Source organism: Cydia amplana, chromosome 1 (genome assembly GCF_948474715.1).
Source record: "Cydia amplana chromosome 1, ilCydAmpl1.1, whole genome shotgun sequence".
NCBI classification, from domain to species: Eukaryota; Metazoa; Arthropoda; class Insecta; order Lepidoptera; family Tortricidae; genus Cydia; species Cydia amplana.
In genome coordinates, this window is record NC_086069.1 from 17,054,274 (window position 1) to 17,072,552 (window position 18,279).

At 36.1% G+C, this 18,279-nt stretch overlaps 1 long non-coding RNA gene across 1 annotated transcript in view; it reads right to left on the bottom strand.

The window, feature by feature from the left end:
• Window positions 1-4,106: 4,106 nt before the first annotated feature.
• Window positions 4,107-18,279, bottom strand: part of LOC134649548 (uncharacterized) — a 96,999-nt gene continuing 82,826 nt past the window's right edge. Inside the window, exons 2-3 of the long non-coding RNA XR_010096970.1 lie at window positions 16,587-16,872; window positions 4,107-4,374 (exon numbers count right to left, since the gene is read on the bottom strand). This is a non-coding gene — a long non-coding RNA (uncharacterized LOC134649548). The remainder of the gene's footprint in view (window positions 4,375-16,586; window positions 16,873-18,279) is intronic.

Below are 18,279 nucleotides of genomic sequence, written 5' to 3' on the forward strand. Positions count from 1 at the left end.
CCTGTGCCCAGCAGTGGGACGTATATAGGCTCAATTTATTTTATTATTATTATTATAGTACATATTATGATAACATCACTGTGTATAAGCACTAATTAATAAATAAATAAATACGTCTAAGTTTACCCGCCAAAGGAAAGTTATTATTTATCCTGTCGTTGCCCCTAAAAAAACCGGCTAAGAGCATGTCGGGCCATGCTCAGTGTAGGGTTCCGTAGTTATTACCCGTCCGTCACAATAGGCTGCCTTGAACGGGGGCTATTAGTAAGTATCATGTAAGTTTGTGAACAAGAAGTACATAACAAGCAAAAGGGATTAAGTGGCAAAGGTATGTACGGCCTGATTCGAACTTTAAGATACGTCAAATATTAGGTCAATCCATATCGTAGGTATTATCAGAGTATGGATTGTATATGTCAGTGTCAAAAGTGACATTTCTTCAACCAAAAACGTCATTTTTGACACTGACAGATCAGATCCATAACGAATCCAGATCTAATTCATAACCTGTTATTAAAATCAGGATACGTCTGATATAGTAATCTACGAGTAACTAGCTATAACTAGTTAAGTACACGGTTTCAGTAAAAAATGAGTAATGGTGATTATGTGGCCGTTAAAAACTTTCAAATTACTTAACCCCGAATTTTCCTGAAGTCACCCCGTTTTACCGGTAGTTATCAGAGCGAGCAAGCACACGCAAATAATTCGTTTTCCGTATAATATTTATACGCACACTAGAGAATGAGGTCCTAGGAGGAGTATTCCAAACCTAAAATACGAAACTGACATAGTCCAATTATATTCCGTATAATTTTTATCCTGAGTATCATGTTTATATAATCTGAATACTCCTGTAATTTGTCCGCAGTTGCGGAGGCTTCGCGTGATCTTTGTCAGTCTATCCGTGATTATGTCCTTCATTTGTTTGCTATTTTCAGCCCATTGTAGTATTTAATCCATCAGACTCCAGCTAGAAAAAATATGAAAAGAGTCTAGCTTATAACTGGATGAGTTTTGAAGAAGATAATAGTATCAAGAGTGACAACTGATTATTAAAATTTGAATATAAATTATAATAAATAAACAGGGCTAAAACACATCTTGGTCATTTTAAATTGGAGCCATTTCTACAGGTACAGTCAACTACAAAGAGATGTATCCATGTTAGTCTTACAAAATGTAGGAACTTTTAGTATGCTAAAATTATTTACCCTTGCTTCGTGACATTTTCAGTATCCTGGTGGTATCCTGGTGGATACTGAAAATGTCACGAAGCAAGGATAAATAATTTTAGCATACTAAAAGTTCCTACATTATCATTGACTCGTTTAATATGCAATAATGATGTATCCCACTACGTTTCCTCTTAATTTACACTTACAAAACCTCTTTTATAATCTATCCACATATTTTGACAAATGAAGGTAAACTCCTAATGTTACAAAGAAATGTAACCAATATCTTTAAATTCAGAACAGAATCCAAACAAAATATTTCCAAATTAAAAAACAAAAAACATTTATGACACATCTTATATAAAATCTATGATGAACAACCGTTATCTAGTTTAAGTTGTGAACAACGACATCTAGTGAGGAATTTGAAAATTATCCATGTATTACGACTTACAATTCTCATTATCCTCCTGTCATCTTGTTTTCATTTGTATGAAAAAATGACAAATATTGAAATCCTACTTCCTACTAATATTGCAAATGTGAAAGTTTGTGAAGGCTTTTGGATAAAAGTAATAAAATTCATTTTTTTAATGTTACTCATCTCATAATTATGCTGGCACAAACTCCTACAAAATATAAGACATGAACAAACTGTTATTCATTATTTCCTTAAACATCGTCTACATTTCAAACGATCTTTAAAATGTATCTAATTCATACAAGCAAATCGAATACTCGTACTTCATATATATATATATATATATATATTGTAAAATATTTACTTCCCAATGGAAAGCTTGTAAGCTTTCCGTTGCTTTTTCATTCTGTCATTTAAGAATAAACTTATAAAACGATATAAATAAAGTAATCGTTACCTATTATAAATTAAGTTAAAAAAACGTATATCTCTTGGACTATGTGCCTAGGTAATCTGTTATAAAGAAGATTTTACCTATGTGCGATTAAAATGATCGCTCTGACGACTGACTGACACTGACAACTCACGAAAGCAGTGCAGACTTGTCATTGCATACATCTATCTCAGGTCATTGGAGAAATAATACTTCTTTGTTGGCGTCTAGCAAACTATTCAGAAAGGTTACATTTCTTTAGAATATTGAAATATGACATATTTGTCATAACATATTGATAGATAATAAATTAAGGTTGAAACTTGAATGAAACTTGGTTGGATACATAATAATAGCACTTTAAACGAATCGATGATAGTGTAAGATTTGGTGGATACTGAAAATGTCATGAAGCAAGGGTAACTAATTTTGGCATACTAAAAGTTCCTACATTTTGTAAGATTAACATGGATACATCTCTTTGTAGTTGGCTGTACTAAGTGTAGTGTACGCTGTATGTCATATACAATACCAATACCTACAAAAGATGTGATTTACTAAAATTTATTTTATTATCTTTCGGGGCCCACTTTGCATCAGACCTGTGAGCCACCAACTTGTATACCTACCTAAATTTAAAATGGTATTCGTTACTTAAGGATGACTCACGCTAGAACGGTCCGGGCCCGGGCCGAAGCGTCGGACACTTCGTTTTCGACATGTCAGATGCCGCGGCCCGTTCTAGCGTGAATCATTTTTTTAACACAAAACAGAAATAAACTAAAATCGAGAAATAAACTACTTTATTTTTAGGGTTCCGTAGCCAAATGGCAAAAAACGGAACTCTTATAGATTCGTCATGTCTGTCCGTCTGTCCGTCTGTCCGTCTGTCCGTCTGTCTGTCCGTCCGTATGTCACAGCCACTTTTCTCCGAAACTATAAGAACTAGATGTATTCTGTGAACCGCATTAAGATTTTCACACAAAAATAGAAAAAAAAACAATAAATTTTTGGGGTTCCCCATACTTAGAACTGAAACTCGAAAATTTTTTTTTCATCAAACCCATACGTGTGGGGTATCTATGGATAGGTCTTCAAAAATGATATTGAGGTTTCTAATATCATTTTTTTCTAAACTGAATAGTTTGCGCGAGAGACACTTCCAAAGTGGTAAAATGTGTGTCCCCCCCCCCCCCTGTAACTTCTAAAATAAGAGAATGATAAAACTAAAAAAAATATATGATGTACATTACCATGTAAACTTCCACCGAAAATTGTTTTGAACGAGATCTAGTAAGTAGTTTTTTTTTATACGTCATAAATCGCCTAAATACGGAACCCTTCATGGGCGAGTCCGACTCGCACTTGGCCGCTTTTTTATTTACAACTTTTGCGCATCAGTGCGTAATTGGTTGTTTGCTTAAAATTAAACAAGGTTAACAGTACTTACACATACAAAGACAACATTTTGTGATACAAAGCCTTTGTCATGAGACAATGATGGACATTACTTTCACACGAGAGAACTCCTCTTAAAGAACATTAAACCAACAATAAATTTGTTTCATTCACATAGCATTTTCGCCAAGATAAAATAGACCCACACCCCATACGAGGCTCGTAACAAAGTTTGATGCGTCTATCTCTAAATCGGTGACATCGTTTCGAACAATGCGATTCGGGGATGTTCGCTAGTCGACTAAATAAAGTGAAACAGTTCACTTAAGCGAGCTATCAATGTATTTCTATACAATAAGTAGATCGTCAATATTATATATTTCAATTGATAGGACAGGATGCTTTTTAGGGTTCCGTAGCCAAATGGCAAAAAACGGAACCCTTATAGATTCGTCATGTCTGTCTGTCTGTCTGTCCGTCTGTCCGTCTGTCCGTCTGTCTGTCCGTCCGTATGTCACAGCCACTTTTCTCAGAAACTATAAGAACTATACTGTTGAAACTTGGTAAGTAGATGTATTCTGTGAACCGCATTAAGATTTTCACACAAAAATAGAAAAAAAACAATAAATTTTTGGGGTTCCCCATACTTCGAACTGAAACTCAAAATTTTTTTTTTCATCAAACCCATACGTGTGGGGTATCTATGGATAGGTCTTCAAAAATGATATTGAGGTTTCTAATATCATTTTTTTCTAAACTGAATAGTTTGCGCGAGAGACACTTCCAAAGTGGTAAAATGTGTGTCCCCCCCCCTGTAACTTCTAAAATAAGAGAATGATAAATCAAAAAAAAATATATGATGTACATTACCATGTAAACTTCCACCGAAAATTGGTTTGAACGAGATCTAGTAAGTAGTTTTTTTTTAATACGTCATAAATCGCCTAAATACGGAACCCTTCATGGGCGAGTCCGACTCGCACTTGGCCGCTTTTTTTTAATTTAGAGAACTACTTATAGAACTCCAGTTAAAGTGATTATTGCTCAAACGACTTGACTTCTTAACCGAATTGGGTATTTGGATTGAGATCTTAATAAATTAAATTTGACTCAGGTATAAGTATCTTAGCGCTACTATATAAACATTTAAATTTTTTTTTTCATAAATATATTTTCTGAAAGTAAAATACTAGTTCCGAAATATAATTTTTAATACCACATTCCTTTGTTCTGAGAAAACATTTAGATTTAAACGATCTAAGATTTAAACGTATGATATCCAGATTGAAAATCACATGAACCACTCTACTACGCTAGATCTGTGTCCACAGGTGTCCACTCAATAACGTGGGAGGCATAGTTCAATCCTTTTATTGATTATAAAGGATGACTACTTATTATAGTTTAATTCAAAGTACCTAAAGTAATCTTAGGGCGAGACATTCGTATAGCCATTCACACTTCCACTCCCATGCCACCCGCTAAGACAGTCGTTTCCGCAATAAAACCTTATTGTAGATGGTAATTCAACCAGGATAACCATCTCTTATAACGCGATTATCAGATTGATACGGATCCGCACGCCACAGCCGCTATGTGAACGAGACAGCGATATGCACTTATATATGTAGCTATGTCCCACTCGCACACTGTACCAACCTGTGACGATGCGACGTAGATCCGAATCCAATTTGAAGACAGTCTAACCCAATATAAAAAAAACATACATGTCCACAAACATTTACATTTATATTATAGTACTTTGTGGGATAAATAAATTATTACTTGAGGCGTATAATATAAACAACTTTCTCGCCTTTGAGCAGAAATATGACTTTGAACATGTGCCAAGAAAGTGATTAGCTTTGGCAAGACTAAATTGAAACAGGCACCCGCCTTAATTGTACACTAATCCCACTGGTTACATTGGATTTTATATAAGACTAGCTATTGCCCGCGACTTCGTACCCGTGGATTAGTATATTTTCCCCATACAAACTTTGGACCCCCATTTCACCCCTTTAGGGGATGAATTTTGAAAAATCCTTACTTAGTGGACCCCTAGACCTTATAAGGAACCTACTTGCCAAATTTGGACTTTCTAGTCCCAGCAGTTTGGGCTGTGCGTTGATTTAAGTCAGTCAGTCACGTCTTTCACGGTTATATATATAGATTTGGGTTTAAATGACGAAAACATGACTCACATGAGCAAAAAGTCAACGTTTCTGAATTATCACTTTTGAAACTGACAGTCCATATCCGTAACAAATTCAGACCAAACTCATAAGCTGTTATTACAATCCGAATGCGCCTCCGTGACATTAACACTGGAGCAGTAACGCTGCGACTGCTGCGAGAACAAGCTGACGTAGTCGCTACCCGAACGTAACCTTTTCTTGTAGCGTCAAATGTAGCATAACATGAGCATAAAGCCGGGTTCACATTTGTCTGTCGTGTTGTGTTGTGATGCAACAGAACGGTATCGGTTTCATACATTTAATATGGTTACGTTCACATTTCTCTGATGGCGTGTGTTGTGACGGCTTGTGTTGTGTCGCATCACAAGCAATCCCGGTCCGCATCAGGACGGGTGAGGTGCGGGGGGCGGTGCAGCGACAGGACACAGCGCATCAAGTATGGACGAGGAGCTGCTGATTGAATGAGAACCAAGACGGAACTGATAAAAAATGCGTCATAACACGTCATATAGATGTGAACAGTACGCCATCACGACAGAGAGCATCACAACACAACACGACAGACAAATGTGAACCCGGCTTAACATAACCTTTAAACTGAGCCGATATAGCCGGTGTACGAGGTGGGATTTTTTTTAATAACGCGGATGACTTGTCTTGTGCTACTCGTATAATTTTAACCGGTTTTATTTTTTACATAAACCGCTATGAAGTCGATTATTTTAAAGCATTTTGTTGTTGAATGATTTAAATATCAGTTAATCGTTGCATATTGCTTTAGTTACACAGTAACAGCAATTTTCTAATGGGTATAATTAAGATAAGTTTCCCCTTTTTAGGGTTCCGTAGCCAAATGGCAAAAAACGGAACCCTTATAGATTCGTCATGTCTGTCTGTCAGTCTGTCCGTCTGTCTGTCCGTCCGTATGTCACAGCCACTTTTCTCCGAAACTATAAGAACTATACTGTTGAAACTTGGTAAGTAGATGTATTCTGTGAACCGCATTAAGATTTTCATACAAAAATAGAAAAAAACAATACATTTTTGGGGTTCCCCATACTTCGAACTGAAACTCAAAAATGTTTTTTTCATCAAACCCATACGTGTGGGGTATCTATGGATAGGTCTTCAAAAATGATATTGAGGTTTCTAATATCATTTTTTTCTAAACTGAATAGTTTGCGCGAGAGACACTTCCAAAGTGGTAAAATGTGTGTCCCCCCCCCCCCCTGTAACTTCTAAAATAAGAGAATGATAAAACGCTGTGCCTCCTTGCTCGATAGGCTGCTGGGGAGTCCGAGCGGCATCCTGAAGGTATTTGCCGGGAGGTGGGACTCACCGATGATGCGTAGGTGGATCGGTCTGCACTCCAGCAGGCTCAGCACGGTTCCATTTTTATCCACTATCACTAAGCCCGTCACTTTCGCACTTACATACTTGTTAGAACGTGACAGGTATGGTGATAAATGATAAAAATGCGACCGTGCTACTAGGGCAGCTTTGTAAATTATGATAGTTAGTGATAAGACAGAGGACAATGTAATGTAATTTAATGTAATTTAATTTAATTTATTTGTAATATTAATGTTGTATTAGTTTTTTGTTATTGTAACTGTTATTTAATTTTTAATTTAATTTATATTTATATTCCTATGTACTAACCGAATTTGATTGAATAATGTATAATAATAATGTATACTAACACATATGGGTATTTTCCTGAAATAAATTTTTATTTAATTTAATTTAATTTAATTTTAAAACTAAAAAAAATATATGATGTACATTACCATGTAAACTTCCACAGAAAATGGGTTTGAACGAGATCTAGTAAGTAGTTTTTTTTTATACGTCATAAATCGCCTAAATACGGAACCCTTCATGGGCGAGTCCGACTCGCACTTGGCCGCTTTTAAATAATATTATTTGTAGTTTAATTTAATTTGTAACAAGTAGGGTTTGCACGACGGATCCGAAATGTATGGGAATATCCGCGGATCCGGATCCAGATCCGGATAATTTCATACATTTCGGATCCGGATTGCAAACCCTAGTAACAAGCAAAAACGTCTGCGAACCATGCTATTAAACTTAGGATAAATTTAAAAGTGGAGAAATTACTGTAATGGGTGAGATTTGAACTCACGGCCTCTGGAACGATACTCCGGCGCTCTGCCATCTGAACCACCAAGACCCACCCCAGACAGTAATTTTAATTTTTTAGAATTCCCTTATTGGTACCTAATGTATAAGTAGTTTATGCTTGTCGTACAATATGTTCAAGGTTCAGCATAATTATGTCTAATCTAAGCATCATAATATATTAACAACCATACAATGGTGTCTTTTCCAAGTTTGTAAGTATTAGTATTAGTATTTTTTACACAATGGATTAAATAAGAAAAGGTTCAGGTTCAGTATCATAATTTATTTATAAATTATAAGGTCTCTCTAATGGCACGAGTTCAATTCTGCTAAACAAAAACGTCTTTTTGTTCTTATTTTTAGGCACCCTTAAATTAAGCTTAAGAGCTTATAATACCTAAATGAATAATATAAGGTGGACTTGCGAGTGCTCGTCACTACCACACTAGGTACATTTGAAAGAAAGAAAGAAAGAAAATACATTTATTTATGACACACATATGACAAAAACTTGTTGACACATATACAATGTATATATTATATACATAAAGTGCAAATGCCATAAAAGGGTCACAACTCAGCATGTAGCTGGCAAAGCCAGCGCTGTTCTTCCGTTGTGACCCAGGTGTACGCCGTTCGACGACGAGGCGGCTATGCTTTAATTAACTAATTAATAACTAGATCTATAACTATACCTAAAACATAAAAATTAAACTAAACTATTACATAAAAAATTAAACTAAACTATTAATACACTGCAACATTGCGGCAATTGCCGTATCTATACCGTATCTGCCGCATTTAATATTTAAACTTATATAATTAGTAATAAATGTAGCCGCAAGTTCTTAACTATTGGCTATTATCATGTCGAGGACGTTTACCTCAATGTACAATCACTAATAAAATCACACATATTTAAACATAAATTTATAATGTGTAGACCACGACCCGCGAAAATATAATTTAAAGGTTCTCAACGTGCTGGAAGTGCCAAGTTTAATGAACGTAAACTTTTTGTTTTCCTTTTTTGCGACGAGTTTTCACCTTGGGCCGGGCTTATGAGCCGCAAGAAATTCAATAAAACAAGGCTTGAATATAAACAAGGCTTTTCAGGGTGTTAACATATTTTCCATTTTGTAGATTTAGTGTTCATTTTCACGTCCCCACAATGTTTAAGTTATCGGTAGTTTTAAGTATTTTCTTGAGTTACTTACGTTATCAAATTAAAAACAATACAACGATGCCTATAACTCGCATTTTAATAGTGTTACATCCAAGTTATGAACCCAATACCCACTCACACATGAGACACACATGATAGACATACGATCTAACGGTATAATATTTTACATTTCAAAATTAACTTTACGTCAAAATACCAAGTGAGATGCTAGACTTGAAACGCTTGTGCTAACACGATCAAATCCCAAATGTCATGCGAATCGATCGGCCCGGGAACGAGTAAATACGACGTATTTACCCGCCCTTGCGAAATGGGATTATTCTGAAGCTTTGATAAAGGTGTTCAGACTCGGGACTTGAGATACTCAATTGAAAAGGAATTTCTCTTATTGGAAAAGTATTATGTGTAAATTAACGAAAGGATATCTTTCACAAACCTCTTGTAGCATTGTAATACATTTCGGTGGTCTTTATCTTACGAGGTATGTCTATTGAGTTTTACTATCTTATAAGGTACCGATATTTTTAGTGGTTTGGATTTATACATTATATATTTATTATGGATAGGTACAAAATACAGCAAATATCTTATAATAGTTTTTAATTCTAAATCTATAAGTATTGTATTTATCTACAATATACCTTTTGTTTACAAGCATTTTAGTAGTAAACTAAATGTAACGTAAGTAATAAATAAGCCGATTAGATTTGCTGTAAATAATTTCTCAATTTTCTTGTTATTACATAGTTATAAGTATAAGTTAATAATCTAATACTTTAACTTATAATTATAAGTCCTTACACGTAACAACCCTTACTTAAGTAGTATACAGTGTGGAAAGTTAACTCGGGCCCTGGAGGGAAACTACCTTAAATCCTTGAGCTAGCTCATTTTACTTAAAGGAGACATTCCTTTATTTTGAAAAAGAAACAAAACTGCATTCAAAGATTTTCTAAAACTCGCTTGCCTCGCCCGGGACTCGAACCAACTAAAATTAAAAAAAAACACACACACCCTATTTTATTATACTAATCGATAGTATTAATATTCAGGATAAAATTTCTCTAACAAACATTTGGTCTTAAAAATAAAAACAATCGTTAAATTTAACATTAACTTTATTTTACTATCAATTTGTTACACTTAAATTATTTAACTGATAAACTGTTCGAAATGAGCCCCGTGGTTCCGTCTACACAAAATTAGTCGCCGTTGAAATTCATTTCTTGTAGCCTTCATCAAAGTGTTGTGGTGTATGCTCCTAATAACATTTTCTACCGCAACCCTTAGCTCTTGAACGGTTTCATAGCAAGTTTCATAAATAGCATTTTTTACATGACCCCATAAAAAGAAGTCCATGGGCGTCAGGTCTGGACTTCTTGCAGGCCATCTAATCGTCCCGTTTGTACCTCTCCAGGTATTGAAATGTTCATTGAGGTAAGCCCTGGCAATTCTGCTGTTGTGGGCAGGTGCACCATCTTGTTGAAAAATGATATTATTTCGTTCCTCTTCTGGTAGAAGGTTTAATTGATTTTGTAGAAGCTCCAATATTTCAATGTATTTTGCTGCATTCAGATGTCCTTCGTAAATGTGCACCAAAACAACCATATTACTTTTGATTCCACACCAAACATTAAACGAAAATCTGACCTGATTGTTCGTTTCACGGACACGGAATGGATTTTGACGACACCAGTAATGATTGTTATGAGAGAGATAACAGAATTGTTACGTGTCTTTTACTTGTTAAAAGTGAACAGTAACCAAATGTTTGTTAGAGAAATTTTATCCTGAGTATTAATACTATCGATTAGTATAATCGAACGAGCGAGCGAAGCGAAGCGAAGTTCTTACATTCGACTTTGAACACACGGCTGGCTAGGGGCACGTCCCGGCATTTCAATGTTTTTAAGCTGAACTTTCAGAGGATAGTTTGATACTCAATAACTTAAGTAAATTTATTCTAATTTAAATGAAATTGGGTGAACGTATAGTCGAGGGCATTATATTTTAGTCATTAAATTTTAGGCTGGCTTGAACAAGAGGTTATTGAGCTAGAAGAGCTTAAAATGCTAAAAAGCCATTTGTGAGGGGTCTTGCTATTCTGGTCATGTTAATTGCAAGAAAGTATGGTCGAGTTTGGTATCAAATGAAAGTGCTCGGTTTACACATTTATAATATTGTTTTTTTAAAGATTTTTTTTTTTTAATTATGACAATTTTGGAATCCAAGATGGCGGCCATGCACTGTCATTAAATCGTAATGGATATCATTTTATAGGTTTTAGGGGGCGCAGATTTCGAAAATGATGATCATTTTGGATTCCAAAATGGCGGCCATGCACTCCATGCAGTATGTCATAAAAGTCGTCATGGATATCGTTTTATAGGTTTTAGGAGGCGCAGATTTCGAAAATGATGACCATTTTGGATTCCAAGATGGCGGCCATCCAGTATGTCATAAAAGTCGTCATGGATGTCGTTTTATAAGTATTAGGGGGCGCAGATTTCGAAAATGATGACCATTTTGGATTCCAAGATGGCGGCCATCCAGTATGTCATAAAAGTCGTCATGGATGTCGTTTTATAAGTATTAGGGGGCGCAGATTCCGAAAATGATGACATTGATGACCATTTTGGATTCCAAAATGGCGACCATGCAGTATGTCATTAAAGTCGTCATGGATGTAGTTTTATAGGTTTTGAGGGGCGCAGATTTCGAAAATGATGACCATTTTGGATTCCAAAATGGCGGCCATGCACTATGTCATAAAAGTCGTCATGGATGTCGTTTTATATGTTTTAGGGGCACAGATTTCGAAAATGATGACCATTTTAGATTCCAAGATGGCGGCCATGCAGTATGTCATAAAAGTCGTCATGGATGTCGTTTTATAGGTTATAGGGGGCTCAGATTTCGAAAATGATGACTATTTTGGAATCCAAGATGGCGGCCATGCAGTATGTCATAAAAGTCGTCATGGATGTCGTTTTATAGGTTTTAGGGGGCGCAAATTTCGAAAATGTTGACCATTTTGGAATCCAAAATGTCGGCCATGCAGTATGCCATAAAAGTCGTCATGGATGTCGTTTCATAGGTTTTAGGGGGCCCCGATTTCGAAAATGATGACTATTTTGGAATCCAAAATGACGGCCATGCAGTATGTCATAAAAGTCGTCATGGATGTCGTTTTATAGGTTGTAGGGGGCGCAGATTTCGAAAATGATGACCATTTTGGATTCCAAGATGGCGGCCATGCAGTATTTCATAAAAGTCGTCATGGATGTCGTTTTATAGATTATAGGGGGCGCAGATTTCGAAAATGATGACAATTTTGGATTCCAAAATGGCGGACTTGCACTATGACATAAAAGTCGTCATGGATGTCGTTTTATAGGTTTTAGGGGGCCCCGATTTCGAAAATGATGACCATTTTGGAATCCAAAATGACGGCCATGCAGTACGTCATAAAAGTCGTCATGGATGTCGTTTTATAGGTTTTAGAGGGCGCAGATTTCGAAAATGATGACCATTTTGGATTCCAAGATGGCGGCCATCAAGTATTTTATAAAATACGTCATGGATGTCGTTTTATAGATTATAGGGGGCGCAGATTTCGAAAATCATGACTATTTTGGAATCCAAGATGGCGGCCATGCACTGTGTCATAAAAGTCGTCATGGATGTCGTTTTATAGATTTTGGGGGGCGCAGATTTCGAAAATTATGACCATTTTGGATTCCAAAATATTGGCCATGCACTATGTCATAAAAGTCGTCATGGATGGCGTTTTATAGGTTTTAGGGGGCGCAGATTTCGAAAATGATGACCATTTTGAATTCCAAGATGGCTGCCATGCAGTATGTCATAACAGTCGTCATGGATGTCGTTTTATAGGTTATAGGGGGCGCAAGTTTCGAAAATGATGACCATTTTGGAATCCAAAATGGCGGCCATGCACTATGTCATAAAAGTCGTCATGGATGTCGTTTTATAGGTTTTAGGGGGCGCAGATTTCGAAAATCATGACCATTTTGGATTCCAAGATGGCGGCCATGCAGTATTTCATAAAAGTCGTCATGGATGTCGTTTTATAGATTATAGGGGGCGCAGATTTCGAAAATGATGACCATTTTGGATTCCAAAATGGCGGACTTGCACTATGAAATAAAAGTCGTCATGGATGTCGTTTTATAGGTTTTAGGGGGCCCCGATTTCGAAAATGATGACCATTTTGCAATCCAAAATGACGGCCATGCAGTATGTCATAAAAGTCGTCATGGATGTCGTTTTATAGGTTTTAGGGGGCGCAGATTTCGAAAATGATGACCATTTTGGATTCCAAGATGGCGGCCATGCAGTATTTTATGAAAGTCGTCATGGATGTCGTTTTATAGATTATAGGGGGCGCAGATTTCGAAAATGATGACTATTTTGGAATCCAAGATGGCGGCCATGCACTGCGTCATAAAAGTCGTCATGGATGTCGTTTTATAGATTTTGGGGGGCGCAGATTTCGAAAATTATGACCATTTTGGATTCCAAAATATCGGCCATGCACTATGTCATAAAAGTCGTCATGGATGTCGTTTTATAGGTTTTAGGGGGCGCAGATTTCGAAAATGATGACCATTTTGGATTCCAAGATGGCGGCCAGGCAGTATTTCATAAAAGTCGTCATGGATGTCGTTTTATAGATTATAGGGGCGCAGATTTCGAAAATGATGACCATTTTGGATTCCAAAATGGCGGACTTGCACTATGACATAAAAGTCGTCATGGATGTCGTTTTATAGGTTTTAGGGGGCCCCGATTTCGAAAATGATGACCATTTTGGAATCCAAAATGACGGCCATGCACTATGTCATAAAAGTCGTCATAGATGTCGTTTTATAGGTTTTAGGGGGCGCAGATTTCGAAAATGATGACAATTTTGAATTCCAAGATGGCTGCCATGCAGTATGTCATAACAGTCGTCATGGATGTCGTTTTATATGTTATAGGGGGCTCAGATTTCGAAAATGATGACTATTTTGGAATCCAAGATGGCGGCCATGCACTATGTCATAAAAGTCGTGATGGATGTCGTTTTATAGGTTTTAGGGGGCGCAGTTTTCGAAAATGATGACTATTTTGGAATCCAAGATGGCGGCCATGCACTATGTCATAAAAGTCGTCATGGATGTCGTTTTATAGGTCATGGTCATCATATTCGAAATCTGCGCACCTGTTTCAAATAAGATATAGATGCATCCTAGTAAGTCAACAATATCTATATCTACTATCGAAATGTACTTTTGATAGTAGTAGTACGAAATGTAATCTGAAAGGAATCAAGTAATGCATTCCTGTAATGAGGAATCGACATTGATTCCAATTACTAGTAATTGTAATATTCGAGAAATTGATTCCTGATTCCTCAAATGGAATAGTACTTAGTAATTCGGTATTGTTACATTACAAAGTACCTAATCTGGGAATCGGTAATCAGATTAAAAAGTAATTTCAAGTAATCGTGGAATCAGGATTCAATTACGAAATGCCCATCTTGGACTAAGTAGCACTGCTTTCAATTGATCTTTTTGACGAACCGCGAGTTCTCAGTTCGGGGCGAACTACTAGTAAAATAGAGTGTGTGTTTTTTTTAATTTTAGTTGGTTCGAGTCGCGGGCGAGGCAAGCGAGTTTTAGAAAATCTTTGAATGCAGTTTTGTTTCTTTTTCAAAATAAAGGAATGTCTCCTTTAAGTAAAATGAGCTAGCTCAAGGATTTAAGGTAGTTTCCCTCCAGGGCCCGAGTTAACTTTCCACACTGTATATGTAATTGTCCGTATATTCATCTTCTAGACGGAGAGCTAGTCCTGAAAACATTTTGACAATTACTTAATCCGAGTGGAGGTTATCTAAGTAATCGGCAACTCTTCATTTGCCTATTTTATCAACGCTACATAGACACGTTACTACATATAATTAGACGGGTTTCGTTGCTCTTAAAAACGTATTTTTCCCTCGGATTTTTTCTTTAGGTACATGTCTCTTAGCCCAATGATTCTGAGTTTATTACTTACACCTATTAAGTATTGTTTATCGCGTGTGCGAACCTAATTACAGCGCACTATTATCGTTTTTTTGGACAGTACTTATGTACAGTAGAGGCTTGTACAGTCGCCATCAGTATCGGAGAGGTCAAGGTACCCAAAAATATATGAACTTTGTATATTAAACGTCTTGAGAATACAGGCTGTGTTCAGATATTTGTGAACACCTTAACCGCTCTGATATATCTGATGGCGACTGTATCCAACGTCGAGATAGTGTAAATACGTATTATAAATATGTATATTTTTATAAGTTAAATTTTCGTGAACTTGAATTATACAATATAATGTTATATATGTTAAGATTTAAAAATGTAAAATGATTACGTAAAAGAATGTTTTTATTTAACACAAAGACGTTGAGCAATAGTGTTGTCGCATTTAACTCGGAACAATGTTCATTCCGAAAGCAATCTAGATGCCAGTTAAATGGGCAAATAAACAGCGATCATGAGGCTTTCATCGCTATACATTACAGTGATTGCGATTGCAGTCGTATTTATGTCGCACTGGACAATATGGATGGTGTGAATTCACCAATTCTGGTCTTCCGAGGAAAAACAGTCTTTCTTTAATTTGTGACTATTTTTCATGGTACCTACTGTGGTCGTAAGCGCGTTTTTTACTTATTAAAATACCCAACATACTCGTATAAATTTTAGGTATGTTAAGGATGTTCGACTATGACATAGGTATGATCACGTGGTGCTTTCCATAGAAAACGAAGCTCCGGCCCGGACACGGCCCGTTCTAACATCAGTCATCCTTTACGTATATAACTTTCCGTGCAATTTTAATTTAAATGCAATATAAATTTATTATAACTCCCAATTAAATTTTTTATGGTTACAAAGTTAGATACTCACACATTTATTTGCGGTTGTTTGGAAAGTAGTTAATTTAGAACTAATGCCAACTTTCCAACACGTGCATCAACTAGGTTCATTAGTACAATCATGAGCATTGGAAGTTAATCAAGTTGTACAATTAAGCCGCTTTTGGTCGCTCGCACCTGGCGCACCCGCAGACAAATTGGCCTGACAGACCACATTGCCAGGCCACCGCACGAGGACGTACAGAAAATAGTTATGTTCTATACAACTAGATGATTGAAGAAATTGGACCTTAATGTAACATATTTAATGAAGCGTAGGCACATGGCATACTTACGAATCAGGTGTACATAATTTGTTAAGTTTACTTATCCTACTTTCTGTTGGAATTTGACATTGATAAAAAAGCTAATTTATTTTATCCTTCCTTTTTAGGGTTCCGTAGCCAAATGGCAAAAAACGGAACCCTTATAGATTCGTCATGTCTGTCTGTCTGTCTGTCTGTCTGTCTGTCTGTCTGTCTGTCTGTCCGTCCGTCTGTCCGTCCGTATGTCACAGTCACTTTTCTCCGAAACTATAAGAACTATACTGTTGAAACTTGGTAAGTAGATGTATTCTGTGAACCGCATTAAGATTTTTACACAAAAATAGAAAAAAAACAATAAATTTTTGGGGTTCCCCATACTTAGAACTGAAACTCAAAAAGTTTTTTTTTCATCAAACCCATACGTGTGGGGTATCTATGGATAGGTCTTCAAAAATGATATTGAGGTTTCTAATATCATTTTTTTCTAAACTGAATAATTTGCGCGAGAGACACTTCCAAAGTGGTAAAATGTGTGTGTCCCCCCTGTAACTTCTAAAATAACAGAATGATAAAACTAAAAAAAATATATGATGTACATTACCATGTAAACTTCCACCGAAAATTGGTTTGAACGAGATCTAGTAAATAGTTTTTTTTTTTAATACGTCATAAATCGCCTAAATACGGAACCCTTCATGGGCGAGTCCGACTCGCACTTGGCCGCTTTTTGGTAAACACATCAGAATCACGACAAATTCGTTGGCTCAGAATGAAATGTCTATCACGATGTTTTCGTCTTAGTACCTACTTACATGCAGCGTGTAAAATTTCAACTAACTCGTTAACGTAACGTAAGAACCAGCTTCTATCCTGCATACCTACAGAGTACATTGATTACCATCAAGTGGAGATTCTTTATAATGTCTTTGGTAATTAAAGTCCGTCAACCAAATCTTGTCAGTAGTAAAAGGCGGCAAATTTGAAAAATCGCGGGTTAGCAACACTGTGTTCGAATAATTCCAAAACGCGTGTCATCTGTGTTTTATCTGTGGAATGTGGATCGTGAATGACAGCCGTCACCTTATGTGTTTTCATTTGGTTTTAATTCTGAATCGTTTCTGTTTCAAGAGATATTTCTGCTGTCACCATTAAATACCAATACATTAAATAAGAATAAGCAAAGCTAAGGGGCCTACAATGTACAATCATGCTCGTTGATGGTAAACATTACTAAAAATTGAGGTTATGACAAGTACTGGAAGAACTCTTTCGAACTTTTAAGATTATGTTCAGTTTTTTTGTTTTAGGGTTAAAATGCATAAATAAAATTAAAACGTATGCCTAAATCTATCCAACAAGACCATAAATTATGTCCTGGAAACCGTCCATAGGCCCACATGTCTAATATTTACAGCAATCAGTTGTGACTATTTACAAAGGTAAACCTTTTAAACAGTATTAAGAGCCTTGATTATATCGCCGTTTTTTCGCAATATCTACCTAATCCATACATGTTTGTTGCAGGATTAAATCTTGCCCAATATAAGGCGTTCGTAGTAGGTAGTATCTCTTCAGACAATACTTACCTATGGCGGTTTATGTACGTGTACAACGCAACCAAGTCGAAAAATAAACTTATTATTTAAAAATGTAACAAAAATATTGAGAGCAATGGAACAGGTTATTCTTGTAAAAGTTGTCATTATGTTAATCAAGAAAATAGATTATGTAGGCTGATTTGATTCACGCACTCCGTTACTGCACATTTGTACCTATGGGACTGCCTATGGGAAATCCTAGTTTATACTTGCTGAAGTAGGGATGTATCTATTTAAAAGAAGTTTTAAGTCGCTGTACATACCTGTTTGTTCAATAAAAGTCATGAAATAAAATAGGTACCAAGGTACTTAATTTTTAAATTAGACAAATTACTTTACTTACTTTAGGTAAACTAAAAACAGTTAATACCTCAGAAATCTTTGTTGTAAGTTAATTTAAGTTATATATTTCATAGAGAAGACTTAGAGTAATTCCATATGTTTGAAAACTTAAATTACACATTTTGAAACAAATCTGTTTTATGC